Raw genomic sequence first — 26,632 nt, forward strand, 5'->3', positions numbered from 1 at the left:
GCAGCCTGATGATGGCAAACCTAGTCATGCAGTGTACAGTGCCCAACTGCCTGTTCCTTCTTAGCGCAGTAGGCAGTGCGTCAGTCTCATAATCTGAAGGTCCGGAGTTCAATCCTCAGAGAGGGCAGGGTTCTTTTTCCACCTTCTTTTCTTCCATTCACCTCTCATTCCCATCTTTGCTGCTGACAAATATGAAGGCAGCTTGCATGCAACAGCTCTGTAAGTCATTCAGATTCTGTGCGTACGGCAGCGTGTGGAGGAACCCTGAACATGTGTGAACTTCATGACAGGACTGCTGGGCATGAAACTTTGGCCCAAAGGTTAAAAATCAAAGTGGAGAATGTGGGCATCGATCCCACTGCCTCTCACATGCGAAGCGAGCGCTCTACCACTTGAGCTAATTCCCCCAAGCTGATTGCTGCGTCCGCTTTCTTGCTGCCCAACATCTCCACACCCCCTGGCTCCAAGATGTTCATGAAAGTGCAGAGAAATTCTTCATCGGATCGGCCTGCTGCTTCAACACAGTCATTTTGCCATTCACTCAACGTGAGCCAGCAGCCGCAGCTCGTGCCATCAGCAGAAGGGAAAATCGCAGTCGACGCGTCATAATCAGTGAAGAGGCTGAATTTGCACATTCAAAGCAAGCCAAGAGGAAAACAGCAGTCAGCACGAGTGTGAGGAGGCAGGCGAGACCCCTGTCTCAGTGTTCGCAATCTACTTTTGCTTGCAGGTGAGGGCTCAGCTGTTGGATGCGTTGCTGCTCAATGCCACTCCCGCTGGCCCGCACACGCAACTGCAGAAACTTTGCAGCCGTGTGGAGGCTGTTTTCCCACAGGCAAAGATGGCTCCTCTGCCTGAGCAGCAACATGTTCAGTTATAAACTCGTCACCAGGTTCGGAGTGCTGCTTTGCCGTAAACGTTTGCTTCCGACACACTTCCTTCTCAATGGGCACGCAGAAATTGTTAACATCATTCAAGCGGTGACCTAAGGACGACTTTGGTATATTTACCCCTCGAGTCTTCTGTTGTACCGACTGAGCAATCGATGCGAATCGTTGACATCCGCACGCAGTCTTTGCTGAATTTTGACCGTGCACCTTTGAGCCCTTGAGTGCTTCATCCACATCTTAACGGCAAAGGTGTAGGCATGCAGTTACCCGCCAGCTTCACCCTGCGCGATGGGCCCCCGTGCTGTAATGGATGACGTTTCTGACTCTGTATCACAAGCTGATGTATTGTTGTGTAATTTCCTCAGTGTTTTCTGAACACTTTGCTTTGTGGCTGGATGCAGGCTGTTCGATGGCAAATCTAGTCACGCCGTGTGCAGCGCAGTTCCAAGTGTGCCTTCTTGGTGCAGTCGGCAGCGTGTGAGTCTCATCACCTGTGCATCCTGGATACAATCTTGTGTATTTGACACCTTCTTTCCCTCCATTCGCCTCACATTCCCATCTTTACTGCTGATAAATATGACGGCAGCTTCTTGCGGCAGCTGTGCAAATCATTCAGGCACTCTGTGCGTGCGTGGGTGGGTGCGTGCGTGCGGCAGCGCTTGGAGAAAGCCTGGAGATGTGTAAAGTGAATGACATGATGGGTGGGCCTGAAACTTTGGCCCAAAGATAAAATCTGAGTGGAGAATGTGGGCATCGATCCCACTACCTCTCACATGCAAAGCGAGCGCTCTACCATTTGAGCTAATTCCCCATGGCAATTCTGGCCTCAGCTTTCTTGCTGTCCAGGCTTGCCTCAGCCCCTGTCTCCAAGAAGCTTTGGCCCCAAGGTAAAAATCAAAGTGGAGAATGTGGGCATCTATCCCACTACCTCTCGCATGCTAAGCGAGCGCTCTACCATTTGAACTAATTCCCCCAAGCTGCAGTTGGGGTCAGCTTTCTTGCTGCTCAGGATCTCCTTAGTCCGTCTCCAAGATGCTCGAGAAAGTGCACAGGACCTCTTCATCGGATCCGGCCTGCTGCTTCAACACGGTAGTTTTTCCATTTAATCAACATCTTTGAAATCCATTGAAAGCCACTATCTTTGCTGATTGTGACAGTGCACCCTTTAGCCCTTGAGCGCTTCATCCATGTCTTGATGCCAAAGCTGTGGGTGTGCTGTGGCCCGCCTGCGTCGACCTGCAGCTTGGGCCGACGTTGTGATGGATAACGTGTCTGTCTCCATATCACAAGCTGCGATATTGTTCTCTAATCTGCCTCAATGTTACGTGAGCAGTTTTCATTGTAACTGGACGCAGCCTGATGATGGCAAACCTAGTCATGCAGTGTACAATGCCCAACTGCCTGTGCCTTCTTAGCGCAGTAGGCAGCGCGTCAGTCTCATAATCTGAAGGTCCTGAGTTCAATCCTCAGAGAGGGCAGGGCTCTTTTTCCACCTTCTTTTCTTCCATTCACCGCTCATTCCCATCTTTGCTGCTGACAAATATGAAGGCAGCTTGCATGCAACAGCTCTGTCAGTCATTCAGATTCTGTGCGTACGGCAGCGTGTGGAGGAACCCTGAACATGTGTGAACTTCATGACAGGACCGCTGGGCATGAAACTTTGGCCCAAAGGTTAAAAATCAAAGTGGAGAATGTGGGCATCGATCCCACTGCCTCTCACATGCGAAGCGAGCGCTCTACCACTTGAGCTAATTCCCCCAAGCTGATTGCTGCTTCCGCTTTCTTGCTGCCCAACATCTCCACACCCCCTGGCTCCAAGATATTCATGAAAGTGCAGAGAAATTCTTCATCGGATCGGCCTGCTGCTTCAACACAGTCATTTTGCCATTCACTCAACGTGAGCCAGCAGCCGCAGCTCGTGCCATCAGCAGAAGGGAAAATCGCAGTCGACGCGTCATAATCAGTGAAGAGGCTGAATTTGCACATTCAAAGCAAGCCGAGAGGAAAACGGCAGTCAGCACGAGTGTGAGGAGGCAGGCGAGACCCCTGTCTCAGTGTTAGCAATCTACTTTTGCTTGCAGGTGAGGGCTCAGCTGTTGGATGCGTTGCTGCTCAATGCCACTCCCGCTGGCCCGCACACGCAACTGCAGAAACTTTGCAGCCGTGTGGAGGCTGTTTTCCCACAGGCAAAGATGGCTCCTCTGCCTGAGCAGCAACATGTTCAGTTATAAACTCGTCACCAGGTTCGGAGTGCTGCTTTGCCGTAAACGTTTGCTTCCGACACACTTCCTTCTCAATGGGCACGCAGAAATTGTTAACATCATTCAAGCGGTGACCTCAGGACGACTTTGGTATATTTACCCCTCGAGTCTTCTGTTGTACCGACTGAGCAATCGATGCGAATCGTTGACATCCGCACGCAGTCTTTGCTGAATTTTGACCGTGCACCTTTGAGCCCTTGAGTGCTTCATCCACATCTTAACGGCAAAGGTGTAGGCATGCAGTTCCCCGCCAGCTTCACCCTGCGCGATGGGCCCCCGTGCTGTAATGGATGACGTTTCTGACTCTGTATCACAAGCTGATGTATTGTTGTGTAATTTCCTCAGTGTTTTCTGAACACTTTGCTTTGTGGCTGGATGCAGGCTGTTCGATGGCAAATCTAGTCACGCCGTGTGCAGCGCAGTTCCAAGTGTGCCTTCTTGGTGCAGTCGGCAGCGTGTGAGTCTCATCACCTGTGCATCCTGGATACAATCTTGTGTATTTGACACCTTCTTTCCCTCCATTCGCATCACATTCCCATCTTTACTGCTGATAAATATGACGGCAGCTTCTTGCGGCAGCTGTGCAAATCATTCAGGCACTCTGTGCGTGCGTGCGTGCGTGCGTGCGGCAGCGCTTGGAGAAAGCCTGGAGATGTGTAAAGTGAATGACATGATGGGTGGGCCTGAAACTTTGGCCCAAAGATAAAATCTGAGTGGAGAATGTGGGCATCGATCCCACTACCTCTCACATGCAAAGCTAGCGCTCTACCATTTGAGCTAATTCCCCATGGCAATTCTGGCCTCAGCTTTCTTGCTGTCCAGGCTTGCCTCAGCCCCTGTCTCCAAGAAGCTTTGGCCCCAAGGTAAAAATCAAAGTGGAGAATGTGTGCATCGATCCCACTGCCTCTCGCATGCTAAGCAAGCGCTCTACCATTTGAGCTAATTCCCCCAAGCTGCAGTTGGGGTCAGCTTTCTTGCTGCTCAGGATCTCCTCACTCCGTCTCCAAGATGCTCGAGAAAGTGCACAGGACCTCTTCATCGGATCCGGCCTGCTGCTTCAACACGGTAGTTTTTCCATTTAATCAACATCTTTGAAATCCATTGAAAGCCACTATCTTTGCTGATTGTGACAGTGCACCCTTTAGCCCTTGAGCGCTTCATCCATGTCTTGATGCCAAAGCTGTGGGTGTGCTGTGGCCCGCCTGCGTCGACCTGCAGCTTGGGCCGACGTTGTGATGGATAACGTGTCTGTCTCCATATCACAAGCTGCGATATTGTTCTCTAATCTGCCTCAATGTTACGTGAGCAGTTTTCATTGTAACTGGACGCAGCCTGATGATGGCAAACCTAGTCATGCAGTGTACAGTGCCCAACTGCCTGTGCCTTCTTAGCGCAGTAGGCAGCGCGTCAGTCTCATAATCTGAAGGTCCTGAGTTCAATCCTCAGAGAGGGCAGGGCTCTTTTTCCACCTTCTTTTCTTCCATTCACCTCTCATTCCCATCTTTGCTGCTGACAAATATGAAGGCAGCTTGCATGCAACAGCTCTGTAAGTCATTCAGATTCTGTGCGTACGGCAGCGTGTGGAGGAACCCTGAACATGTGTGAACTTCATGACAGGACCGCTGGGCATGAAACTTTGGCCCAAAGGTTAAAAATCAAAGTGGAGAATGTGGGCATCGATCCCACTGCCTCTCACATGCGAAGCGAGCGCTCTACCACTTGAGCTAATTCCCCCAAGCTGATTGCTGCGTCCGCTTTCTTGCTGCCCAACATCTCCACACCCCCTGGCTCCAAGATGTTCATGAAAGTGCAGAGAAATTCTTCATCGGATCGGCCTGCTGCTTCAACACAGTCATTTTGCCATTCACTCAACGTGAGCCAGCAGCCGCAGCTCGTGCCATCAGCAGAAGGGAAAATCGCAGTCGACGCGTCATAATCAGTGAAGAGGCTGAATTTGCACATTCAAAGCAAGCCGAGAGGAAAACAGCAGTCAGCACGAGTGTGAGGAGGCAGGCGAGACCCCTGTCTCAGTGTTAGCAATCTACTTTTGCTTGCAGGTGAGGGCTCAGCTGTTGGATGCGTTGCTGCTCAATGCCACTCCCGCTGGCCCGCACACGCAACTGCAGAAACTTTGCAGCCGTGTGGAGGCTGTTTTCCCACAGGCAAAGATGGCTCCTCTGCCTGAGCAGCAACATGTTCAGTTATAAACTCGTCACCAGGTTCGGAGTGCTGCTTTGCCGTAAACGTTTGCTTCCGACACACTTCCTTCTCAATGGGCACGCAGAAATTGTTAACATCATTCAAGCGGTGACCTAAGGACGACTTTGGTATATTTACCCCTCGAGTCTTCTGTTGTACCGACTGAGCAATCGATGCGAATCGTTGACATCCGCACGCAGTCTTTGCTGAATTTTGAACGTGCACCTTTGAGCCCTTGAGTGCTTCATCCACATCTTAACGGCAAAGGTGTAGGCATGCAGTTCCCCGCCAGCTTCACCCTGCGCGATGGGCCCCCGTGCTGTAATGGATGACGTTTCTGACTCTGTATCACAAGCTGATGTATTGTTGTGTAATTTCCTCAGTGTTTTCTGAACACTTTGCTTTGTGGCTGGATGCAGGCTGTTCGATGGCAAATCTAGTCACGCCGTGTGCAGCGCAGTTCCAAGTGTGCCTTCTTGGTGCAGTCGGCAGCGTGTGAGTCTCATCACCTGTGCATCCTGGATACAATCTTGTGGATTTGACACCTTCTTTCCCAAGATTGTATCTTTCCCTCCATTCGCCTCACATTCCCATCTTTACTGCTGATAAATATGACGGCAGCTTCTTGCGGCAGCTGTGCAAATCATTCAGACACTCTGTGCGTGCGTGCGTGCGTGCGTGCGGCAGCGCTTGGAGAAAGCCTGGAGATGTGTAAAGTGAATGACATGATGGGTGGGCCTGAAACTTTGGCCCAAAGATAAAATCTGAGTGGAGAATGTGGGCATCGATCCCACTACCTCTCACATGCAAAGCGAGCGCTCTACCATTTGAGCTAATTCCCCATGGCAATTCTGGCCTCAGCTTTCTTGCTGTCCAGGCTTGCCTCAGCCCCTGTCTCCAAGAAGCTTTGGCCCCAAGGTAAAAATCAAAGTGGAGAATGTGGGCATCTATCCCACTACCTCTCACATGCTAAGCGAGCGCTCTACCATTTGAGCTAATTCCCCCAAGCTGCAGTTGGGGTCAGCTTTCTTGCTGCTCAGGATCTCCTCACTCCGTCTCCAAGATGCTCGAGAAAGTGCACAGGACCTCTTCATCGGATCCGGCCTGCTGCTTCAACACGGTAGTTTTTCCATTTAATCAACATCTTTGAAATCCATTGAAAGCCACTATCTTTGCTGATTGTGACAGTGCACCCTTTAGCCCTTGAGCGCTTCATCCATGTCTTGATGCCAAAGCTGTGGCTGTGCTGTGGCCCGCCTGCGTCGACCTGCAGCTTGGGCCGACGTTGTGATGGATAACGTGTCTGTCTCCATATCACAAGCTGCGATATTGTTCTCTAATCTGCCTCAATGTTACGTGAGCAGTTTTCATTGTAACTGGACGCAGCCTGATGATGGCAAACCTAGTCATGCAGTGTACAGTGCCCAACTGCCTGTGCCTTCTTAGCGCAGTAGGCAGCGCGTCAGTCTCATAATCTGAAGGTCCTGAGTTCAATCCTCAGAGAGGGCAGGGCTCTTTTTCCACCTTCTTTTCTTCCATTCACCGCTCATTCCCATCTTTGCTGCTGACAAATATGAAGGCAGCTTGCATGCAACAGCTCTGTAAGTCATTCAGATTCTGTGCGTACGGCAGCGTGTGGAGGAACCCTGAACATGTGTGAACTTCATGACAGGACCGCTGGGCATGAAACTTTGGCCCAAAGGTTAAAAATCAAAGTGGAGAATGTGGGCATCGATCCCACTGCCTCTCACATGCGAAGCGAGCGCTCTACCACTTGAGCTAATTCCCCCAAGCTGATTGCTGCGTCCGCTTTCTTGCTGCCCAACATCTCCACACCCCCTGGCTCCAAGATGTTCATGAAAGTGCAGAGAAATTCTTCATCGGATCGGCCTGCTGCTTCAACACAGTCATTTTGCCATTCACTCAACGTGAGCCAGCAGCCGCAGCTCGTGCCATCAGCAGAAGGGAAAATCGCAGTCGACGCGTCATAATCAGTGAAGAGGCTGAATTTGCACATTCAAAGCAAGCCGAGAGGAAAACAGCAGTCAGCACGTGTGTGAGGAGGCAGGCGAGACCCCTGTCTCAGTGTTAGCAATCTACGTTTGCTTGCAGGTGAGGGCTCAGCTGTTGGATGCGTTGCTGCTCAATGCCACTCCCGCTGGCCCGCACACGCAACTGCAGAAACTTTGCAGCCGTGTGGAGGCTGTTTTCCCACAGGCAAAGATGGCTCCTCTGCCTGAGCAGCAACATGTTCAGTTATAAACTCGTCACCAGGTTCGGAGTGCTGCTTTGCCGTAAACGTTTGCTTCCGACACACTTCCTTCTCAATGGGCACGCAGAAATTGTTAACATCATTCAAGCGGTGACCTCAGGACGACTTTGGTATATTTACCCCTCGAGTCTTCTGTTGTACCGACTGAGCAATCGATGCGAATCGTTGACATCCGCACGCAGTCTTTGCTGAATTTTGACCGTGCACCTTTGAGCCCTTGAGTGCTTCATCCACATCTTAACGGCAAAGGTGTAGGCATGCAGTTCCCCGCCAGCTTCACCCTGCGCGATGGGCCCCCGTGCTGTAATGGATGACGTTTCTGACTCTGTATCACAAGCTGATGTATTGTTGTGTAATTTCCACAGTGTTTTCTGAACACTTTGCTTTGTGGCTGGATGCAGGCTGTTCGATGGCAAATCTAGTCACGCCGTGTGCAGCGCAGTTCCAAGTGTGCCTTCTTGGTGCAGTCGGCAGCGTGTGAGTCTCATCACCTGTGCATCCTGGATACAATCTTGTGGATTTGACACCTTCTTTCCCAAGATTGTATCTTTCCCTCCATTCGCCTCACATTCCCATCTTTACTGCTGATAAATATGACGGCAGCTTCTTGCGGCAGCTGTGCAAATCATTCAGACACTCTGTGCGTGCGTGCGTGCGTGCGTGCGGCAGCGCTTGGAGAAAGCCTGGAGATGTGTAAAGTGAATGACATGATGGGTGGGCCTGAAACTTTGGCCCAAAGATAAAATCTGAGTGGAGAATGTGGGCATCGATCCCACTACCTCTCACATGCAAAGCGAGCGCTCTACCATTTGAGCTAATTCCCCATGGCAATTCTGGCCTCAGCTTTCCTGCTGTCCAGGCTTGCCTCAGCCCCTGTCTCCAAGAAGCTTTGGCCCCAAGGTAAAAATCAAAGTGGAGAATGTGGGCATCGATCCCACTATCTCTCGCATGCTAAGCGAGCGCTCTACCATTTGAGCTAATTCCCCCAAGCTGCAGTTGGGGTCAGCTTTCTTGCTGCTCAGGATCTCCTCAGTCCGTCTCCAAGATGCTCGAGAAAGTGCACAGGACCTCTTCATCGGATCCGGCCTGCTGCTTCAACACGGTAGTTTTTCCATTTAATCAACATCTTTGAAATCCATTGAAAGCCACTATCTTTGCTGATTGTGACAGTGCACCCTTTAGCCCTTGAGCGCTTCATCCATGTCTTGATGCCAAAGCTGTGGCTGTGCTGTGGCCCGCCTGCGTCGACCTGCAGCTTGGGCCGACGTTGTGATGGATAACGTGTCTGTCTCCATATCACAAGCTGCGATATTGTTCTCTAATCTGCCTCAATGTTACGTGAGCAGTTTTCATTGTAACTGGACGCAGCCTGATGATGGCAAACCTAGTCATGCAGTGTACAGTGCCCAACTGCCTGTGCCTTCTTAGCGCAGTAGGCAGCGCGTCAGTCTCATAATCTGAAGGTCCTGAGTTCAATCCTCAGAGAGGGCAGGGCTCTTTTTCCACCTTCTTTTCTTCCATTCACCTCTCATTCCCATCTTTGCTGCTGACAAATATGAAGGCAGCTTGCATGCAACAGCTCTGTAAGTCATTCAGATTCTGTGCGTACGGCAGCGTGTGGAGGAACCCTGAACATGTGTGAACTTCATGACAGGACCGCTGGGCATGAAACTTTGGCCCAAAGGTTAAAAATCAAAGTGGAGAATGTGGGCATCGATCCCACTGCCTCTCACATGCGAAGCGAGCGCTCTACCACTTCTCCACACATCTCCACACCCCCTGGCTCCAAGATGTTCATGAAAGTGCAGAGAAATTCTTCATCGGATCGGCCTGCTGCTTCAACACAGTCATTTTGCCATTCACTCAACGTGAGCCAGCAGCCGCAGCTCGTGCCATCAGCAGAAGGGAAAATCGCAGTCGACGCGTCATAATCAGTGAAGAGGCTGAATTTGCACATTCAAAGCAAGCCGAGAGGAAAACAGCAGTCAGCACGAGTGTGAGGAGGCAGGCGAGACCCCTGTCTCAGTGTTAGCAATCTACTTTTGCTTGCAGGTGAGGGCTCAGCTGTTGGATGCGTTGCTGCTCAATGCCACTCCCGCTGGCCCGCACACGCAACTGCAGAAACTTTGCAGCCGTGTGGAGGCTGTTTTCCCACAGGCAAAGATGGCTCCTCTGCCTGAGCAGCAACATGTTCAGTTATAAACTCGTCACCAGGTTCGGAGTGCTGCTTTGCCGTAAACGTTTGCTTCCGACACACTTCCTTCTCAATGGGCACGCAGAAATTGTTAACATCATTCAAGCGGTGACCTAAGGACGACTTTGGTATATTTACCCCTCGAGTCTTCTGTTGTACCGACTGAGCAATCGATGCGAATCGTTGACATCCGCACGCAGTCTTTGCTGAATTTTGACCGTGCACCTTTGAGCCCTTGAGTGCTTCATCCACATCTTAACGGCAAAGGTGTAGGCATGCAGTTCCCCGCCAGCTTCACCCTGCGCGATGGGCCCCCGTGCTGTAATGGATGACGTTTCTGACTCTGTATCACAAGCTGATGTATTGTTGTGTAATTTCCTCAGTGTTTTCTGAACACTTTGCTTTGTGGCTGGATGCAGGCTGTTCGATGGCAAATCTAGTCACGCCGTGTGCAGCGCAGTTCCAAGTGTGCCTTCTTGGTGCAGTCGGCAGCGTGTGAGTCTCATCACCTGTGCATCCTGGATACAATCTTGTGTATTTGACACCTTCTTTCCCAAGATTGTATCTTTCCCTCCATTCGCCTCACATTCCCATCTTTACTGCTGATAAATATGACGGCAGCTTCTTGCGGCAGCTGTGCAAATCATTCAGACACTCTGTGCGTGCGTGCGTGCGTGCGTGCGTGCGTGCGGCAGCGCTTGGAGAAAGCCTGGAGATGTGTAAAGTGAATGACATGATGGGTGGGCCTGAAACTTTGGCCCAAAGATAAAATCTGAGTGGAGAATGTGGGCATCGATCCCACTACCTCTCACATGCAAAGCGCGCGCTCTACCATTTGAGCTAATTCCCCATGGCAATTCTGGCCTCAGCTTTCTTGCTGTCCAGGCTTGCCTCAGCCCCTGTCTCCAAGAAGCTTTGGCCCCAAGGTAAAAATCAAAGTGGAGAATGTGGGCATCTATCCCACTACCTCTCGCATGCTAAGCGAGCGCTCTACCATTTGAGCTAATTCCCCCAAGCTGCCGTTGGGGTCAGCTTTCTTGCTGCTCAGGATCTCCTCAGTCCGTCTCCAAGATGCTCGAGAAAGTGCACAGGACCTCTTCATCGGATCCGGCCTGCTGCTTCAACACGGTAGTTTTTCCATTTAATCAACATCTTTGAAATCCATTGAAAGCCACTATCTTTGCTGATTGTGACAGTGCACCCTTTAGCCCTTGAGCGCTTCATCCATGTCTTGATGCCAAAGCTGTGGCTGTGCTGTGGCCCGCCTGCGTCAACCTGCAGCTTGGGCCGACGTTGTGATGGATAACGTGTCTGTCTCCATATCACAAGCTGCGATATTGTTCTCTAATCTGCCTCAATGTTACGTGAGCAGTTTTCATTGTGACTGGACGCAGCCTGATGATGGCAAACCTAGTCATGCAGTGTACAGTGCCCAACTGCCTGTTCCTTCTTAGCGCAGTAGGCAGCGCGTCAGTCTCATAATCTGAAGGTCCTGAGTTCAATCCTCAGAGAGGGCAGGGCTCTTTTTCCACCTTCTTTTCTTCCATTCACCTCTCATTCCCATCTTTGCTGCTGACAAATATGAAGGCAGCTTGCATGCAACAGCTCTGTAAGTCATTCAGATTCTGTGCGTACGGCAGCGTGTGGAGGAACCCTGAACATGTGTGAACTTCATGACAGGACCGCTGGGCATGAAACTTTGGCCCAAAGGTTAAAAATCAAAGTGGAGAATGTGGGCATCGATCCCACTGCCTCTCACATGCGAAGCGAGTGCTCTACCACTTCTCCACACATCTCCACACCCCCTGGCTCCAAGATGTTCATGAAAGTGCAGAGAAATTCTTCATCGGATCGGCCTGCTGCTTCAACACAGTCATTTTGCCATTCACTCAACGTGAGCCAGCAGCCGCAGCTCGTGCCATCAGCAGAAGGGAAAATCGCAGTCGACGCGTCATAATCAGTGAAGAGGCTGAATTTGCACATTCAAAGCAAGCCGAGAGGAAAACAGCAGTCAGCACGAGTGTGAGGAGGCAGGCGAGACCCCTGTCTCAGTGTTAGCAATCTACTTTTGCTTGCAGGTGAGGGCTCAGCTGTTGGATGCGTTGCTGCTCAATGCCACTCCCGCTGGCCCGCACACGCAACTGCAGAAACTTTGCAGCCGTGTGGAGGCTGTTTTCCCACAGGCAAAGATGGCTCCTCTGCCTGAGCAGCAACATGTTCAGTTATAAACTCGTCACCAGGTTCGGAGTGCTGCTTTGCCGTAAACGTTTGCTTCCGACACACTTCCTTCTCAATGGGCACGCAGAAATTGTTAACATCATTCAAGCGGTGACCTAAGGACGACTTTGGTATATTTACCCCTCGAGTCTTCTGTTGTACCGACTGAGCAATCGATGCGAATCATTGACATCCGCACGCAGTCTTTGCTGAATTTTGACCGTGCACCTTTGAGCCCTTGAGTGCTTCATCCACATCTTAACGGCAAAGGTGTAGGCATGCAGTTCCCCGCCAGCTTCACCCTGCGCGATGGGCTCCCGTGCTGTAATGGATGACGTTTCTGACTCTGTATCACAAGCTGATGTATTGTTGTGTAATTTCCTCAGTGTTTTCTGAACACTTTGCTTTGTGGCTGGATGCAGGCTGTTCGATGGCAAATCTAGTCACGCCGTGTGCAGCGCAGTTCCAAGTGTGCCTTCTTGGTGCAGTCGGCAGCGTGTGAGTCTCATCACCTGTGCATCCTGGATACAATCTTGTGGATTTGACACCTTCTTTCCCAAGATTGTATCTTTCCCTCCATTCGCCTCACATTCCCATCTTTCCTGCTGATAAATATGACGGCAGCTTCTTGCGGCAGCTGTGCAAATCATTCAGACACTCTGTGCGTGCGTGCGTGCGTGCGGCAGCGCTTGGAGAAAGCCTGGAGATGTGTAAAGTGAATGACATGATGGGTGGGCCTGAAACTTTGGCCCAAAGATAAAATCTGAGTGGAGAATGTGGGCATCGATCCCACTACCTCTCACATGCAAAGCGCGCGCTCTACCATTTGAGCTAATTCCCCATGGCAATTCTGACCTCAGCTTTCTTGCTGTCCAGGCTTGCCTCAGCCCCTGTCTCCAAGAAGCTTTGGCCCCAAGGTAAAAATCAAAGTGGAGAATGTGGGCATCTATCCCACTACCTCTCGCATGCTAAGCGAGCGCTCTACCATTTGAGCTAATTCCCCCAAGCTGCAGTTTGGGTCAGCTTTCTTGCTGCTCAGGATCTCCTCAGTCCGTCTCCAAGATGCTCGAGAAAGTGCACAGGACCTCTTCATCGGATCCGGCCTGCTGCTTCAACACGGTAGTTTTTCCATTTAATCAACATCTTTGAAATCCATTGAAAGCCACTATCTTTGCTGATTGTGACAGTGCACCCTTTAGCCCTTGAGCGCTTCATCCATGTCTTGATGCCAAAGCTGTGGCTGTGCTGTGGCCCGCCTGCGTCGACCTGCAGCTTGGGCCGACGTTGTGATGGATAACGTGTCTGTCTCCATATCACAAGCTGCGATATTGTTCTCTAATCTGCCTCAATGTTACGTGAGCAGTTTTCATTGTGACTGGACGCAGCCTGATGATGGCAAACCTAGTCATGCAGTGTACAGTGCCCAACTGCCTGTTCCTTCTTAGCGCAGTAGGCAGCGCGTCAGTCTCATAATCTGAAGGTCCTGAGTTCAATCCTCAGAGAGGGCAGGGCTCTTTTTCCACCTTCTTTTCTTCCATTCACCTCTCATTCCCATCTTTGCTGCTGACAAATATGAAGGCAGCTTGCATGCAACAGCTCTGTAAGTCATTCAGATTCTGTGCGTACGGCAGCGTGTGGAGGAACCCTGAACATGTGTAAACTTCATGACAGGACCGCTGGGCATGAAACTTTGGCCCAAAGGTTAAAAATCAAAGTGGAGAATGTGGGCATCGATCCCACTGCCTCTCACATGCGAAGCGAGCGCTCTACCACTTGAGCTAATTCCCCCAAGCTGATTGCTGCGTCCGCTTTCTTGCTGCCCAACATCTCCACACCCCCTGGCTCCAAGATGTTCATGAAAGTGCAGAGAAATTCTTCATCGGATCGGCCTGCTGCTTCAACACAGTCATTTTGCCATTCACTCAACGTGAGCCAGCAGCCGCAGCTCGTGCCATCAGCAGAAGGGAAAATCGCAGTCGACGCGTCATAATCAGTGAAGAGGCTGAATTTGCACATTCAAAGCAAGCCGAGAGGAAAACGGCAGTCAGCACGAGTGTGAGGAGGCAGGCGAGACCCCTGTCTCAGTGTTAGCAATATACTTTTGCTTGCAGGTGAGGGCTCAGCTGTTGGATGCGTTGCTGCTCAATGCCACTCCCGCTGGCCCGCACACGCAACTGCAGAAACTTTGCAGCCGTGTGGAGGCTGTTTTCCCACAGGCAAAGATGGCTCCTCTGCCTGAGCAGCAACATGTTCAGTTATAAACTCGTCACCAGGTTCGGAGTGCTGCTTTGCCGTAAACGTTTGCTTCCGACACACTTCCTTCTCAATGGGCACGCAGAAATTGTTAACATCATTCAAGCGGTGACCTAAGGACGACTTTGGTATATTTACCCCTCGAGTCTTCTGTTGTACCGACTGAGCAATCGATGCGAATCGTTGACATCCGCACGCAGTCTTTGCTGAATTTTGACCGTGCACCTTTGAGCCCTTGAGTGCTTCATCCACATCTTAACGGCAAAGGTGTAGGCATGCAGTTCCCCGCCAGCTTCACCCTGCGCGATGGGCCCCCGTGCTGTAATGGATGACATTTCTGACTCTGTATCACAAGCTGATGTATTGTTGTGTAATTTCCTCAGTGTTTTCTGAACACTTTGCTTTGTGGCTGGATGCAGGCTGTTCGATGGCAAATCTAGTCACGCCGTGTGCAGCGCAGTTCCAAGTGTGCCTTCTTGGTGCAGTCGGCAGCGTGTGAGTCTCATCACCTGTGCATCCTGGATACAATCTTGTGGATTTGACACCTTCTTTCCCTCCATTCGCCTCACATTCCCATCTTTACTGCTGATAAATATGACGGCAGCTTCTTGCGGCAGCTGTGCAAATCATTCAGACACTCTGTGCGTGCGTGCGTGCGTGCGTGCGTGCGGCAGCGCTTGGAGAAAGCCTGGAGATGTGTAAAGTGAATGACATGATGGGTGGGCCTGAAACTTTGGCCCAAAGATAAAATCTGAGTGGAGAATGTGGGCATCGATCCCACTACCTCTCACATGCAAAGCGAGCGCTCTACCATTTGAGCTAATTCCCCATGGCAATTCCGGCCTCAGCTTTCTTGCTGTCCAGGCTTGCCTCAGCCCCTGTCTCCAAGAAGCTTTGGCCCCAAGGTAAAAATCAAAGTGGAGAATGTGGGCATCGATCCCACTACCTCTCGCATGCTAAGCGAGCGCTCTACCATTTGAGCTAATTCCCCCAAGCTGCAGTTGGGGTCAGCTTTCTTGCTGCTCAGGATCTCCTCACTCCGTCTCCAAGATGCTCGAGAAAGTGCACAGGACCTCTTCATCGGATCCGGCCTGCTGCTTCAACACGGTAGTTTTTCCATTTAATCAACATCTTTGAAATCCATTGAAAGCCACTATCTTTGCTGATTGTGACAGTGCACCCTTTAGCCCTTGAGCGCTTCATCCATGTCTTGATGCCAAAGCTGTGGCTGTGCTGTGGCCCGCCTGCGTCGACCTGCAGCTTGGGCCGACGTTGTGATGGATAACGTGTCTGTCTCCATATCACAAGCTGCGATATTGTTCTCTAATCTGCCTCAATGTTACGTGAGCAGTTTTCATTGTAACTGGACGCAGCCTGATGATGGCAAACCTAGTCATGCAGTGTACAGTGCCCAACTGCCTGTGCCTTCTTAGCGCAGTAGGCAGCGCGTCAGTCTCATAATCTGAAGGTCCTGAGTTCAATCCTCAGAGAGGGCAGGGCTCTTTTTCCACCTTCTTTTCTTCCATTCACCTCTCATTCCCATCTTTGCTGCTGACAAATATGAAGGCAGCTTGCATGCAACAGCTCTGTAAGTCATTCAGATTCTGTGCGTACGGCAGCGTGTGGAGGAACCCTGAACATGTGTGAACTTCATGACAGGACCGCTGGGCATGAAACTTTGGCCCAAAGGTTAAAAATCAAAGTGGAGAATGTGGGCATCGATCCCACTGCCTCTCACATGCGAAGCGAGCGCTCTACCACTTGAGCTAATTCCCCCAAGCTGATTGCTGCGTCCGCTTTCTTGCTGCCCAACATCTCCACACCCCCTGGCTCCAAGATGTTCATGAAAGTGCAGAGAAATTCTTCATCGGATCGGCCTGCTGCTTCAACACAGTCATTTTGCCATTCACTCAACGTGAGCCAGCAGCCGCAGCTCGTGCCATCAGCAGAAGGGAAAATCGCAGTCGACGCGTCATAATCAGTGAAGAGGCTGAATTTGCACATTCAAAGCAAGCCGAGAGGAAAACGGCAGTCAGCACGAGTGTGAGGAGGCAGGCGAGACCCCTGTCTCAGTGTTAGCAATCTACTTTTGCTTGCAGGTGAGGGCTCAGCTGTTGGATGCGTTGCTGCTCAATGCCACTCCCGCTGGCCCGCACACGCAACTGCAGAAACTTTGCAGCCGTGTGGAGGCTGTTTTCCCACAGGCAAAGATGGCTCCTCTGCCTGAGCAGCAACATGTTCAGTTATAAACTCGTCACCAGGTTCGGAGTGCTGCTTTGCCGTAAACGTTTGCTTCCGACACACTTCCTTCTCAATGGGCACGCAGAAATTGTTAACATCATTCAAGCGGTGACCTAAGGACGACTTTGGTATATTTACCCCTCGAGTCTTCTGTTGTACCGACTGAGCAATCGATGCGAATCGTTGACATCCGCACGCAGTCTTTGCTGAATTTTGACCGTGCACCTTTGAGCCCTTGAGTGCTTCATCCACATCTTAACGGCAAAGGTGTAGGCATGCAGTTACCCGCCAGCTTCACCCTGCGCGATGGGCCCCCGTGCTGTAATGGATGACGTTTCTGACTCTGTATCACAAGCTGATGTATTGTTGTGTAATTTCCTCAGTGTTTTCTGAACACTTTACTTTGTGGCTGGATGCAGGCTGTTCGATGGCAAATCTAGTCACGCCGTGTGCAGCGCAGTTCCAAGTGTGCCTTCTTGGTGCAGTCGGCAGCGTGTGAGTCTCATCACCTGTGCATCCTGGATACAATCTTGTGGATTTGACACCTTCTTTCCCAAGATTGTATCTTTCCCTCCATTCGCCTCACATTCCCATCTTTACTGCTGATAAATATGACGGCAGCTTCTTGCGGCAGCTGTGCAAATCATTCAGACACTCTGTGCGTGCGTGCGTGCGTGGGTGGGTGCGTGCGTGCGTGCGGCAGCGCTTGGAGAAAGCCTGGAGATGTGGAAAGTGAATGACATGATGGGTGGGCCTGAAACTTTGGCCCAAAGATAAAATCTGAGTGGAGAATGTGGGCATCGATCCCACTACCTCTCACATGCAAAGCGAGCGCTCTACCATTTGAGCTAATTCCCCATGGCAATTCTGGCCTCAGCTTTCTTGCTGTCCAGGCTTGCCTCAGCCCCTGTCTCCAAGAAGCTTTGGCCCCAAGGTAAAAATCAAAGTGGAGAATGTGGGCATCGATCCCACTACCTCTCGCATGCTAAGCGAGCGCTCTACCATTTGAGCTAATTCCCCCAAGCTGCAGTTGGGGTCAGCTTGCTTGCTGCTCAGGATCTCCTCAGTCCGTCTCCAAGATGCTCGAGAAAGTGCACAGGACCTCTTCATCGGATCCGGCCTGCTGCTTCAACACGGTAGTTTTTCCATTTAATCAACATCTTTGAAATCCATTGAAAGCCACTATCTTTGCTGATTGTGACAGTGCACCCTTTAGCCCTTGAGCGCTTCATCCATGTCTTGATGCCAAAGCTGTGGCTGTGCTGTGGCCCGCCTGCGTCGACCTGCAGCTTGGGCCGACGTTGTGATGGATAACGTGTCTGTCTCCATATCACAAGCTGCGATATTGTTCTCTAATCTGCCTCAATGTTACGTGAGCAGTTTTCATTGTAACTGGACGCAGCCTGATGATGGCAAACCTAGTCATGCAGTGTACAGTGCCCAACTGCCTGTGCCTTCTTAGCGCAGTAGGCAGCGCGTCAGTCTCATAATCTGAAGGTCCTGAGTTCAATCCTCAGAGAGGGCAGGGCTCTTTTTCCACCTTCTTTTCTTCCATTCACCTCTCATTCCCATCTTTGCTGCTGACAAATATGAAGGCAGCTTGCATGCAACAGCTCTGTAAGTCATTGAGATTCTGTGCGTACGGCAGCGTGTGGAGGAACCCTGAACATGTGTGAACTTCATGACAGGACCGCTGGGCATGAAACTTTGGCCCAAAGGTTAAAAATCAAAGTGGAGAATGTGGGCATCGATCCCACTGCCTCTCACATGCGAAGCGAGCGCTCTACCACTTGAGCTAATTCCCCCAAGCTGATTGCTGCGTCCGCTTTCTTGCTGCCCAACATCTCCACACCCCCTGGCTCCAAGATGTTCATGAAAGTGCAGAGAAATTCTTCATCGGATCGGCCTGCTGCTTCAACACAGTCATTTTGCCATTCACTCAACGTGAGCCAGCAGCCGCAGCTCGTGCCATCAGCAGAAGGGAAAATCGCAGTCGACGCGTCATAATCAGTGAAGAGGCTGAATTTGCACTTTCAAAGCAAGCCGAGAGGAAAACGGCAGTCAGCACGAGTGTGAGGAGGCAGGCGAGACCCCTGTCTCAGTGTTAGCAATCTACTTTTGCTTGCAGGTGAGGGCTCAGCTGTTGGATGCGTTGCTGCTCAATGCCACTCCCGCTGGCCCGCACACGCAACTGCAGAAACTTTGCAGCCGTGTGGAGGCTGTTTTCCCACAGGCAAAGATGGCTCCTCTGCCTGAGCAGCAACATGTTCAGTTATAAACTCGTCACCAGGTTCGGAGTGCTGCTTTGCCGTAAACGTTTGCTTCCGACACACTTCCTTCTCAATGGGCACGCAGAAATTGTTAACATCATTCAAGCGGTGACCTAAGGACGACTTTGGTATATTTACCCCTCGAGTCTTCTGTTGTACCGACTGAGCAATCGATGCGAATCGTTGACATCCGCACGCAGTCTTTGCTGAATTTTGACCGTGCACCTTTGAGCCCTTGAGTGCTTCATCCACATCTTAACGGCAAAGGTGTAGGCATGCAGTTCCCCGCCAGCTTCACCCTGCGCGATGGGCCCCCATGCTGTAATGGATGACGTTTCTGACTCTGTATCACAAGCTGATGTATTGTTGTGTAATTTCCTCAGTGTTTTCTGAACACTTTGCTTTGTGGCTGGATGCAGGCTGTTCGATGGCAAATCTAGTCACGCCGTGTGCAGTGCAGTTCCAAGTGTGCCTTCTTGGTGCAGTCGGCAGCGTGTGAGTCTCATCACCTGTGCATCCTGGATACAATCTTGTGTATTTGACACCTTCTTTCCCAAGATTGTATCTTTCCCTCCATTCGCCTCACATTCCCATCTTTACTGCTGATAAATATGACGGCAGCTTCTTGCGGCAGCTGTGCAAATCATTCAGACACTCTGTGCGTGCGTGCGTGCGTGCGTGCGTGCGGCAGCGCTTGGAGAAAGCCTGGAGATGTGTAAAGTGAATGACATGATGGGTGGGCCTGAAACTTTGGCCCAAAGATAAAATCTGAGTGGAGAATGTGGGCATCGATCCCACTCCCTCTCACATGCAAAGCGAGCGCTCTACCATTTGAGCTCATTCCCCATGGCAATTCTGGCCTCAGCTTTCTTGCTGTCCAGGCTTGCCTCAGCCCCTGTCTCCAAGAAGCTTTGGCCCCAAGGTAAAAATCAAAGTGGAGAATGTGGGCATCGATCCCACTACCTCTCGCATGCTAAGCGAGCGCTCTACCATTTGAGCTAATTCCCCCAAGCTGCAGGTGGGGTCAGCTTTCTTGCTGCTCAGGATCTCCTCAGTCCGTCTCCAAGATGCTCGAGAAAGTGCACAGGACCTCTTCATCGGATCCGGCCTGCTGCTTCAACACGGTAGTTTTTCCATTTAATCAACATCTTTGAAATCCATTGAAAGCCACTATCTTTGCTGATTGTGACAGTGCACCCTTTAGCCCTTGAGCGCTTCATCCATGTCTTGATGCCAAAGCTGTGGCTGTGCTGTGGCCCGCCTGCGTCGACCTGCAGCTTGGGCCGACGTTGTGATGGATAACGTGTCTGTCTCCATATCACAAGCTGCGATATTGTTCTCTAATCTGCCTCAATGTTACGTGAGCAGTTTTCATTGTGACTGGACGCAGCCTGATGATGGCAAACCTAGTCATGCAGTGTACAGTGCCCAACTGCCTGTGCCTTCTTAGCGCAGTAGGCAGCGCGTCAGTCTCATAATCTGAAGGTCCTGAGTTCAATCCTCAGAGAGGGCAGGGCTCTTTTTCCACCTTCTTTTCTTCCATTCACCTCTCATTCCCATCTTTCCTGCTGACAAATATGAAGGCAGCTTGCATGCAACAGCTCTGTAAGTCATTCAGATTCTGTGCGTACGGCAGCGTGTGGAGGAACCCTGAACATGTGTGAACTTCATGACAGGACCGCTGGGCATGAAACTTTGGCCCAAAGGTTAAACATCAAAGTGGAGAATGTGGGCATCGATCCCACTGCCTCTCACATGCGAAGCGAGCGCTCTACCACTTGAGCTAATTCCCCCAAGCTGATTGCTGCGTCCGCTTTCTTGCTGCCCAACATCTCCACACCCCCTGGCTCCAAGATGTTCATGAAAGTGCAGAGAAATTCTTCATCGGATCGGCCTGCTGCTTCAACACAGTCATTTTGCCATTCACTCAACGTGAGCCAGCAGCCGCAGCTCGTGCCATCAGCAGAAGGGAAAATCGCAGTCGACGCGTCATAATCAGTGAAGAGGCTGAATTTGCACTTTCAAAGCAAGCCGAGAGGAAAACGGCAGTCAGCACGAGTGTGAGGAGGCAGGCGAGACCCCTGTCTCAGTGTTAGCAATCTACTTTTGCTTGCAGGTGAGGGCTCAGCTGTTGGATGCGTTGCTGCTCAATGCCACTCCCGCTGGCCCGCACACGCAACTGCAGAAACTTTGCAGCCGTGTGGAGGCTGTTTTCCCACAGGCAAAGATGGCTCCTCTGCCTGAGCAGCAACATGTTCAGTTATAAACTCGTCACCAGGTTCGGAGTGCTGCTTTGCCGTAAACGTTTGCTTCCGACACACTTCCTTCTCAATGGGCACGCAGAAATTGTTAACATCATTCAAGCGGTGACCTAAGGACGACTTTGGTATATTTACCCCTCGAGTCTTCTGTTGTACCGACTGAGCAATCGATGCGAATCGTTGACATCCGCACGCAGTCTTTGCTGAATTTTGACCGTGCACCTTTGAGCCCTTGAGTGCTTCATCCACATCTTAACGGCAAAGGTGTAGGCATGCAGTTCCCCGCCAGCTTCACCCTGCGCGATGGGCCCCCGTGCTGTAATGGATGACGTTTCTGACTCTGTATCACAAGCTGATGTATTGTTGTGTAATTTCCTCAGTGTTTTCTGAACACTTTGCTTTGTGGCTGGATGCAGGCTGTTCGATGGCAAATCTAGTCACGCCGTGTGCAGCGCAGTTCCAAGTGTGCCTTCTTGGTGCAGTCGGCAGCGTGTGAGTCTCATCACCTGTGCATCCTGGATACAATCTTGTGTATTTGACACCTTCTTTCCCTCCATTCGCCTCACATTCCCATCTTTACTGCTGATAAATATGACGGCAGCTTCTTGCGGCAGCTGTGCAAATCATTCAGACACTCTGTGCGTGCGTGGGTGGGTGCGTGCGTGCGTGCGGCAGCGCTTGGAGAAAGCCTGGAGATGTGTAAAGTGAATGACATGATGGGTGGGCCTGAAACTTTGGCCCAAAGATAAAATCTGAGTGGAGAATGTGGGCATCGATCCCACTACCTCTCACATGCAAAGCGAGCGCTCTACCATTTGAGCTAATTCCCCATGGCAATTCTGGCCTCAGCTTTCTTGCTGTCCAGGCTTGCCTCAGCCCCTGTCTCCAAGAAGCTTTGGCCCCAAGGTAAAAATCAAAGTGGAGAATGTGGGCATCGATCCCACTACCTCTCGCATGCTAAGCGAGCGCTCTACCATTTGAGCTAATTCCCCCAAGCTGCAGTTGGGGTCAGCTTTCTTGCTGCTCAGGATCTCCTCAGTCCGTCTCCAAGATGCTCGAGAAAGTGCACAGGACCTCTTCATCGGATCCGGCCTGCTGCTTCAACACGGTAGTTTTTCCATTTAATCAACATCTTTGAAATCCATTGAAAGCCACTATCTTTGCTGATTGTGACAGTGCACCCTTTAGCCCTTGAGCGCTTCATCCATGTCTTGATGCCAAAGCTGTGGCTGTGCTGTGGCCCGCCTGCGTCGACCTGCAGCTTGGGCCGACGTTGTGATGGATAACGTGTCTGTCTCCATATCACAAGCTGCGATATTGTTCTCTAATCTGCCTCAATGTTACGTGAGCAGTTTTCATTGTGACTGGACGCAGTCTGATCATGGCAAACCTAGTCATGCAGTGTACAGTGCCCAATTGCCTGTGCCTTCTTAGCGCAGTAGGCAGCGCGTCAGTCTCATAATCTGAAGGTCCTGAGTTCAATCCTCAGAGAGGGCAGGGCTCTTTTTCCACCTTCTTTTCTTCCATTCACCTCTCATTCCCATCTTTGCTGCTGACAAATATGAAGGCAGCTTGCATGCAACAGCTCTGTAAGTCATTCAGATTCTGTGCGTACTGCAGCGTGTGGAGGAACCCTGAACATGTGTGAACTTCATGACAGGACCGCTGGGCATGAAACTTTGGCCCAAAGGTTAAAAATCAAAGTGGAGAATGTGGGCATCGATCCCACTGCCTCTCACATGCGAAGCGAGCGCTCTACCACTTGAGCTAATTCCCCCAAGCTGATTGCTGCGTCCGCTTTCTTGCTGCCCAACATCTCCACACCCCCTGGCTCCAAGATGTTCATGAAAGTGCAGAGAAATTCTTCATCGGATCGGCCTGCTGCTTCAACACAGTCATTTTGCCATTCACTCAACGTGAGCCAGCAGCCGCAGCTCGTGCCATCAGCAGAAGGGAAAATCGCAGTCGACGCGTCATAATCAGTGAAGAGGCTGAATTTGCACATTCAAAGCAAGCCGAGAGGAAAACGGCAGTCAGCACGAGTGTGAGGAGGCAGGCGAGACCCCTGTCTCAGTGTTAGCAATCTACTTTTGCTTGCAGGTGAGGGCTCAGCTGTTGGATGCGTTGCTGCTCAATGCCACTCCCGCTGGCCCGCACACGCAACTGCAGAAACTTTGCAGCCGTGTGGAGGCTGTTTTCCCACAGGCAAAGATGGCTCCTCTGCCTGAGCAGCAACATGTTCAGTTATAAACTCGTCACCAGGTTCGGAGTGCTGCTTTGCCGTAAACGTTTGCTTCCGACACACTTCCTTCTCAATGGGCACGCAGAAATTGTTAACATCATTCAAGCGGTGACCTAAGGACGACTTTGGTATATTTACCCCTCGAGTCTTCTGTTGTACCGACTGAGCAATCGATGCGAATCGTTGACATCCGCACGCAGTCTTTGCTGAATTTTGACCGTGCACCTTTGAGCCCTTGAGTGCTTCATCCACATCTTAACGGCAAAGGTGTAGGCATGCAGTTCCCCGCCAGCTTCACCCTGCGCGATGGGCCCCCGTGCTGTAATGGATGACGTTTCTGACTCTGTATCACAAGCTGATGTATTGTTGTGTAATTTCCTCAGTGTTTTCTGAACACTTTGCTTTGTGGCTGGATGCAGGCTGTTCGATGGCAAATCTAGTCACGCCGTGTGCAGCGCAGTTCCAAGTGTGCCTTCTTGGTGCAGTCGGCAGCGTGTGAGTCTCATCACCTGTGCATCCTGGATACAATCTTGTGGATTTGACACCTTCTTTCCCAAGATTGTATCTTTCCCTCCATTCGCCTCACATTCCCATCTTTACTGCTGATAAATATGACGGCAGCTTCTTGCGGCAGCTGTGCAAATCATTCAGACACTCTGTGCGTGCGTGCGTGCGTGCGTGCGGCAGCGCTTGGAGAAAGCCTGGAGATGTGTAAAGTGAATGACATGATGGGTGGGCCTGAAACTTTGGCCCAAAGATAAAATCTGAGTGGAGAATGTGGGCATCGATCCCACTCCCTCTCACATGCAAAGCGAGCGCTCTACCATTTGAGCTCATTCCCCATGGCAATTCTGGCCTCAGCTTTCTTGCTGTCCAGGCTTGCCTCAGCCCCTGTCTCCAAGAAGCTTTGGCCCCAAGGTAAAAATCAAAGTGGAGAATGTGGGCATCGATCCCACTACCTCTCGCATGCTAAGCGAGCGCTCTACCATTTGAGCTAATTCCCCCAAGCTGCAGTTGGGGTCAGCTTTCTTGCTGCTCAGGATCTCCTCAGTCCGTCTCCAAGATGCTCGAGAAAGTGCACAGGACCTCTTCATCGGATCCGGCCTGCTGCTTCAACACGGTAGTTTTTCCATTTAATCAACATCTTTGAAATCCATTGAAAGCCACTATCTTTGCTGATTGTGACAGTGCACCCTTTAGCCCTTGAGCGCTTCATCCATGTCTTGATGCCAAAGCTGTGGCTGTGCTGTGGCCCGCCTGCGTCGACCTGCAGCTTGGGCCGACGTTGTGATGGATAACGTGTCTGTCTCCATATCACAAGCTGCGATATTGTTCTCTAATCTGCCTCAATGTTACGTGAGCAGTTTTCATTGTGACTGGACGCAGCCTGATGATGGCAAACCTAGTCATGCAGTGTACAGTGCCCAACTGCCTGTGCCTTCTTAGCGCAGTAGGCAGCGCGTCAGTCTCATAATCTGAAGGTCCTGAGTTCAATCCTCAGAGAGGGCAGGGCTCTTTTTCCACCTTCTTTTCTTCCATTCACCGCTCATTCCCATCTTTGCTGCTGACAAATATGAAGGCAGCTTGCATGCAACAGCTCTGTCAGTCATTCAGATTCTGTGCGTACGGCAGCGTGTGGAGGAACCCTGAACATGTGTGAACTTCATGACAGGACCGCTGGGCATGAAACTTTGGCCCAAAGGTTAAAAATCAAAGTGGAGAATGTGGGCATCGATCCCACTGCCTCTCACATGCGAAGCGAGCGCTCTACCACTTGAGCTAATTCCCCCAAGCTGATTGCTGCGTCCGCTTTCTTGCTGCCCAACATCTCCACACCCCCTGGCTCCAAGATGTTCATGAAAGTGCAGAGAAATTCTTCATCGGATCGGCCTGCTACTTCAACACAGTCATTTTGCCATTCACTCAACGTGAGCCAGCAGCCGCAGCTCGTGCCATCAGCAGAAGGGAAAATCGCAGTCGACGCGTCATAATCAGTGAAGAGGCTGAATTTGCACATTCAAAGCAAGCCGCTAGGAAAACGGCAGTCAGCACGAGTGTGAGGAGGCAGGCGAGACCCCTGTCTCAGTGTTAGCAATCTACTTTTGCTTGCAGGTGAGGGCTCAGCTGTTGGATGCGTTGCTGCTCAATGCCACTCCCGCTGGCCCGCACACGCAACTGCAGAAACTTTGCAGCCGTGTGGAGGCTGTTTTCCCACAGGCAAAGATGGCTCCTCTGCCTGAGCAGCAACATGTTCAGTTATAAACTCGTCACCAGGTTCGGAGTGCTGCTTTGCCGTAAACGTTTGCTTCCGACACACTTCCTTCTCAATGGGCACGCAGAAATTGTTAACATCATTCAAGCGGTGACCTAAGGACGACTTTGGTATATTTACCCCTCGAGTCTTCTGTTGTACCGACTGAGCAATCGATGCGAATCGTTGACATCCGCACGCAGTCTTTGCTGAATTTTGACCGTGCACCTTTGAGCCCTTGAGTGCTTCATCCACATCTTAACGGCAAAGGTGTAGGCATGCAGTTCCCCGCCAGCTTCACCCTGCGCGATGGGCCCCCGTGCTGTAATGGATGACGTTTCTGACTCTGTATCACAAGCTGATGTATTGTTGTGTAATTTCCTCAGTGTTTTCTGAACACTTTGCTTTGTGGCTGGATGCAGGCTGTTCGATGGCAAATCTAGTCACGCCGTGTGCAGCGCAGTTCCAAGTGTGCCTTCTTGGTGCAGTCGGCAGCGTGTGAGTCTCATCACCTGTGCATCCTGGATACAATCTTGTGTATTTGACACCTTCTTTCCCTCCATTCGCCTCACATTCCCATCTTTACTGCTGATAAATATGACGGCAGCTTCTTGCGGCAGCTGTGCAAATCATTCAGACACTCTGTGCGTGCGTGGGTGGGTGCGTGCGTGCGTGCGGCAGCGCTTGGAGAAAGCCTGGAGATGTGTAAAGTGAATGACATGATGGGTGGGCCTGAAACTTTGGCCCAAAGATAAAATCTGAGTGGAGAATGTGGGCATCGATCCCACTACCTCTCACATGCAAAGCGAGCGCTCTACCATTTGAGCTAATTCCCCATGGCAATTCTGGCCTCAGCTTTCTTGCTGTCCAGGCTTGCCTCAGCCCCTGTCTCCAAGAAGCTTTGGCCCCAAGGTAAAAATCAAAGTGGAGAATGTGGGCATCGATCCCACTACCTCTCGCATGCTAAGCGAGCGCTCTACCATTTGAGCTAATTCCCCCAAGCTGCAGTTGGGGTCAGCTTTCTTGCTGCTCAGGATCTCCTCAGTCCGTCTCCAAGATGCTCGAGAAAGTGCACAGGACC

The 26,632-nt window shown here is 51.1% G+C and overlaps 28 non-coding genes across 28 annotated transcripts; 11 read left to right on the plus strand and 17 right to left on the minus strand.

Annotated features, from left to right (window-relative positions):
- Nucleotides 1-334: 334 nt before the first annotated feature.
- On the minus strand, nt 335-407 carry trnaa-cgc (transfer RNA alanine (anticodon CGC)). Its single transcript has one exon. It is a non-coding gene; the product is annotated as a tRNA-Ala (tRNA).
- A 1,888-nt stretch (nt 408-2,295) lies between these two features.
- On the plus strand, nt 2,296-2,368 carry trnam-cau (transfer RNA methionine (anticodon CAU)). Its single transcript has one exon. It is a non-coding gene; the product is annotated as a tRNA-Met (tRNA).
- Nucleotides 2,369-2,575: 207 nt separating this feature from the next.
- Nucleotides 2,576-2,648, minus strand: trnaa-cgc (transfer RNA alanine (anticodon CGC)). The gene has a single exon. It is a non-coding gene; the product is annotated as a tRNA-Ala (tRNA).
- A 1,884-nt stretch (nt 2,649-4,532) lies between these two features.
- trnam-cau (transfer RNA methionine (anticodon CAU)) lies at nt 4,533-4,605 on the plus strand. Its single transcript has one exon. It is a non-coding gene; the product is annotated as a tRNA-Met (tRNA).
- Nucleotides 4,606-4,812: 207 nt separating this feature from the next.
- Nucleotides 4,813-4,885, minus strand: trnaa-cgc (transfer RNA alanine (anticodon CGC)). Its single transcript has one exon. It is a non-coding gene; the product is annotated as a tRNA-Ala (tRNA).
- A 1,901-nt stretch (nt 4,886-6,786) lies between these two features.
- Nucleotides 6,787-6,859, plus strand: trnam-cau (transfer RNA methionine (anticodon CAU)). Its single transcript has one exon. It is a non-coding gene; the product is annotated as a tRNA-Met (tRNA).
- Nucleotides 6,860-7,066: 207 nt separating this feature from the next.
- trnaa-cgc (transfer RNA alanine (anticodon CGC)) lies at nt 7,067-7,139 on the minus strand. The gene has a single exon. It is a non-coding gene; the product is annotated as a tRNA-Ala (tRNA).
- Nucleotides 7,140-8,535: 1,396 nt separating this feature from the next.
- Nucleotides 8,536-8,608, minus strand: trnaa-agc (transfer RNA alanine (anticodon AGC)). The gene has a single exon. It is a non-coding gene; the product is annotated as a tRNA-Ala (tRNA).
- A 432-nt stretch (nt 8,609-9,040) lies between these two features.
- trnam-cau (transfer RNA methionine (anticodon CAU)) lies at nt 9,041-9,113 on the plus strand. The gene has a single exon. It is a non-coding gene; the product is annotated as a tRNA-Met (tRNA).
- A 2,147-nt stretch (nt 9,114-11,260) lies between these two features.
- trnam-cau (transfer RNA methionine (anticodon CAU)) lies at nt 11,261-11,333 on the plus strand. Its single transcript has one exon. It is a non-coding gene; the product is annotated as a tRNA-Met (tRNA).
- A 2,135-nt stretch (nt 11,334-13,468) lies between these two features.
- On the plus strand, nt 13,469-13,541 carry trnam-cau (transfer RNA methionine (anticodon CAU)). The gene has a single exon. It is a non-coding gene; the product is annotated as a tRNA-Met (tRNA).
- Nucleotides 13,542-13,748: 207 nt separating this feature from the next.
- Nucleotides 13,749-13,821, minus strand: trnaa-cgc (transfer RNA alanine (anticodon CGC)). The gene has a single exon. It is a non-coding gene; the product is annotated as a tRNA-Ala (tRNA).
- A 1,383-nt stretch (nt 13,822-15,204) lies between these two features.
- trnaa-agc (transfer RNA alanine (anticodon AGC)) lies at nt 15,205-15,277 on the minus strand. Its single transcript has one exon. It is a non-coding gene; the product is annotated as a tRNA-Ala (tRNA).
- Nucleotides 15,278-15,709: 432 nt separating this feature from the next.
- Nucleotides 15,710-15,782, plus strand: trnam-cau (transfer RNA methionine (anticodon CAU)). Its single transcript has one exon. It is a non-coding gene; the product is annotated as a tRNA-Met (tRNA).
- A 207-nt stretch (nt 15,783-15,989) lies between these two features.
- trnaa-cgc (transfer RNA alanine (anticodon CGC)) lies at nt 15,990-16,062 on the minus strand. The gene has a single exon. It is a non-coding gene; the product is annotated as a tRNA-Ala (tRNA).
- Nucleotides 16,063-17,474: 1,412 nt separating this feature from the next.
- On the minus strand, nt 17,475-17,547 carry trnaa-agc (transfer RNA alanine (anticodon AGC)). Its single transcript has one exon. It is a non-coding gene; the product is annotated as a tRNA-Ala (tRNA).
- A 432-nt stretch (nt 17,548-17,979) lies between these two features.
- trnam-cau (transfer RNA methionine (anticodon CAU)) lies at nt 17,980-18,052 on the plus strand. The gene has a single exon. It is a non-coding gene; the product is annotated as a tRNA-Met (tRNA).
- A 207-nt stretch (nt 18,053-18,259) lies between these two features.
- Nucleotides 18,260-18,332, minus strand: trnaa-cgc (transfer RNA alanine (anticodon CGC)). The gene has a single exon. It is a non-coding gene; the product is annotated as a tRNA-Ala (tRNA).
- A 1,400-nt stretch (nt 18,333-19,732) lies between these two features.
- On the minus strand, nt 19,733-19,805 carry trnaa-agc (transfer RNA alanine (anticodon AGC)). Its single transcript has one exon. It is a non-coding gene; the product is annotated as a tRNA-Ala (tRNA).
- Nucleotides 19,806-20,237: 432 nt separating this feature from the next.
- trnam-cau (transfer RNA methionine (anticodon CAU)) lies at nt 20,238-20,310 on the plus strand. The gene has a single exon. It is a non-coding gene; the product is annotated as a tRNA-Met (tRNA).
- A 207-nt stretch (nt 20,311-20,517) lies between these two features.
- Nucleotides 20,518-20,590, minus strand: trnaa-cgc (transfer RNA alanine (anticodon CGC)). Its single transcript has one exon. It is a non-coding gene; the product is annotated as a tRNA-Ala (tRNA).
- A 1,387-nt stretch (nt 20,591-21,977) lies between these two features.
- Nucleotides 21,978-22,050, minus strand: trnaa-agc (transfer RNA alanine (anticodon AGC)). The gene has a single exon. It is a non-coding gene; the product is annotated as a tRNA-Ala (tRNA).
- Nucleotides 22,051-22,482: 432 nt separating this feature from the next.
- On the plus strand, nt 22,483-22,555 carry trnam-cau (transfer RNA methionine (anticodon CAU)). Its single transcript has one exon. It is a non-coding gene; the product is annotated as a tRNA-Met (tRNA).
- A 207-nt stretch (nt 22,556-22,762) lies between these two features.
- On the minus strand, nt 22,763-22,835 carry trnaa-cgc (transfer RNA alanine (anticodon CGC)). Its single transcript has one exon. It is a non-coding gene; the product is annotated as a tRNA-Ala (tRNA).
- A 1,396-nt stretch (nt 22,836-24,231) lies between these two features.
- trnaa-agc (transfer RNA alanine (anticodon AGC)) lies at nt 24,232-24,304 on the minus strand. Its single transcript has one exon. It is a non-coding gene; the product is annotated as a tRNA-Ala (tRNA).
- A 432-nt stretch (nt 24,305-24,736) lies between these two features.
- trnam-cau (transfer RNA methionine (anticodon CAU)) lies at nt 24,737-24,809 on the plus strand. The gene has a single exon. It is a non-coding gene; the product is annotated as a tRNA-Met (tRNA).
- Nucleotides 24,810-25,016: 207 nt separating this feature from the next.
- On the minus strand, nt 25,017-25,089 carry trnaa-cgc (transfer RNA alanine (anticodon CGC)). Its single transcript has one exon. It is a non-coding gene; the product is annotated as a tRNA-Ala (tRNA).
- Nucleotides 25,090-26,476: 1,387 nt separating this feature from the next.
- On the minus strand, nt 26,477-26,549 carry trnaa-agc (transfer RNA alanine (anticodon AGC)). The gene has a single exon. It is a non-coding gene; the product is annotated as a tRNA-Ala (tRNA).
- Between the last annotated feature and the right edge of the window lie 83 nt (nt 26,550-26,632).

Source organism: Mustelus asterias, chromosome 7 (genome assembly GCF_964213995.1).
Source record: "Mustelus asterias chromosome 7, sMusAst1.hap1.1, whole genome shotgun sequence".
NCBI classification, from domain to species: Eukaryota; Metazoa; Chordata; class Chondrichthyes; order Carcharhiniformes; family Triakidae; genus Mustelus; species Mustelus asterias.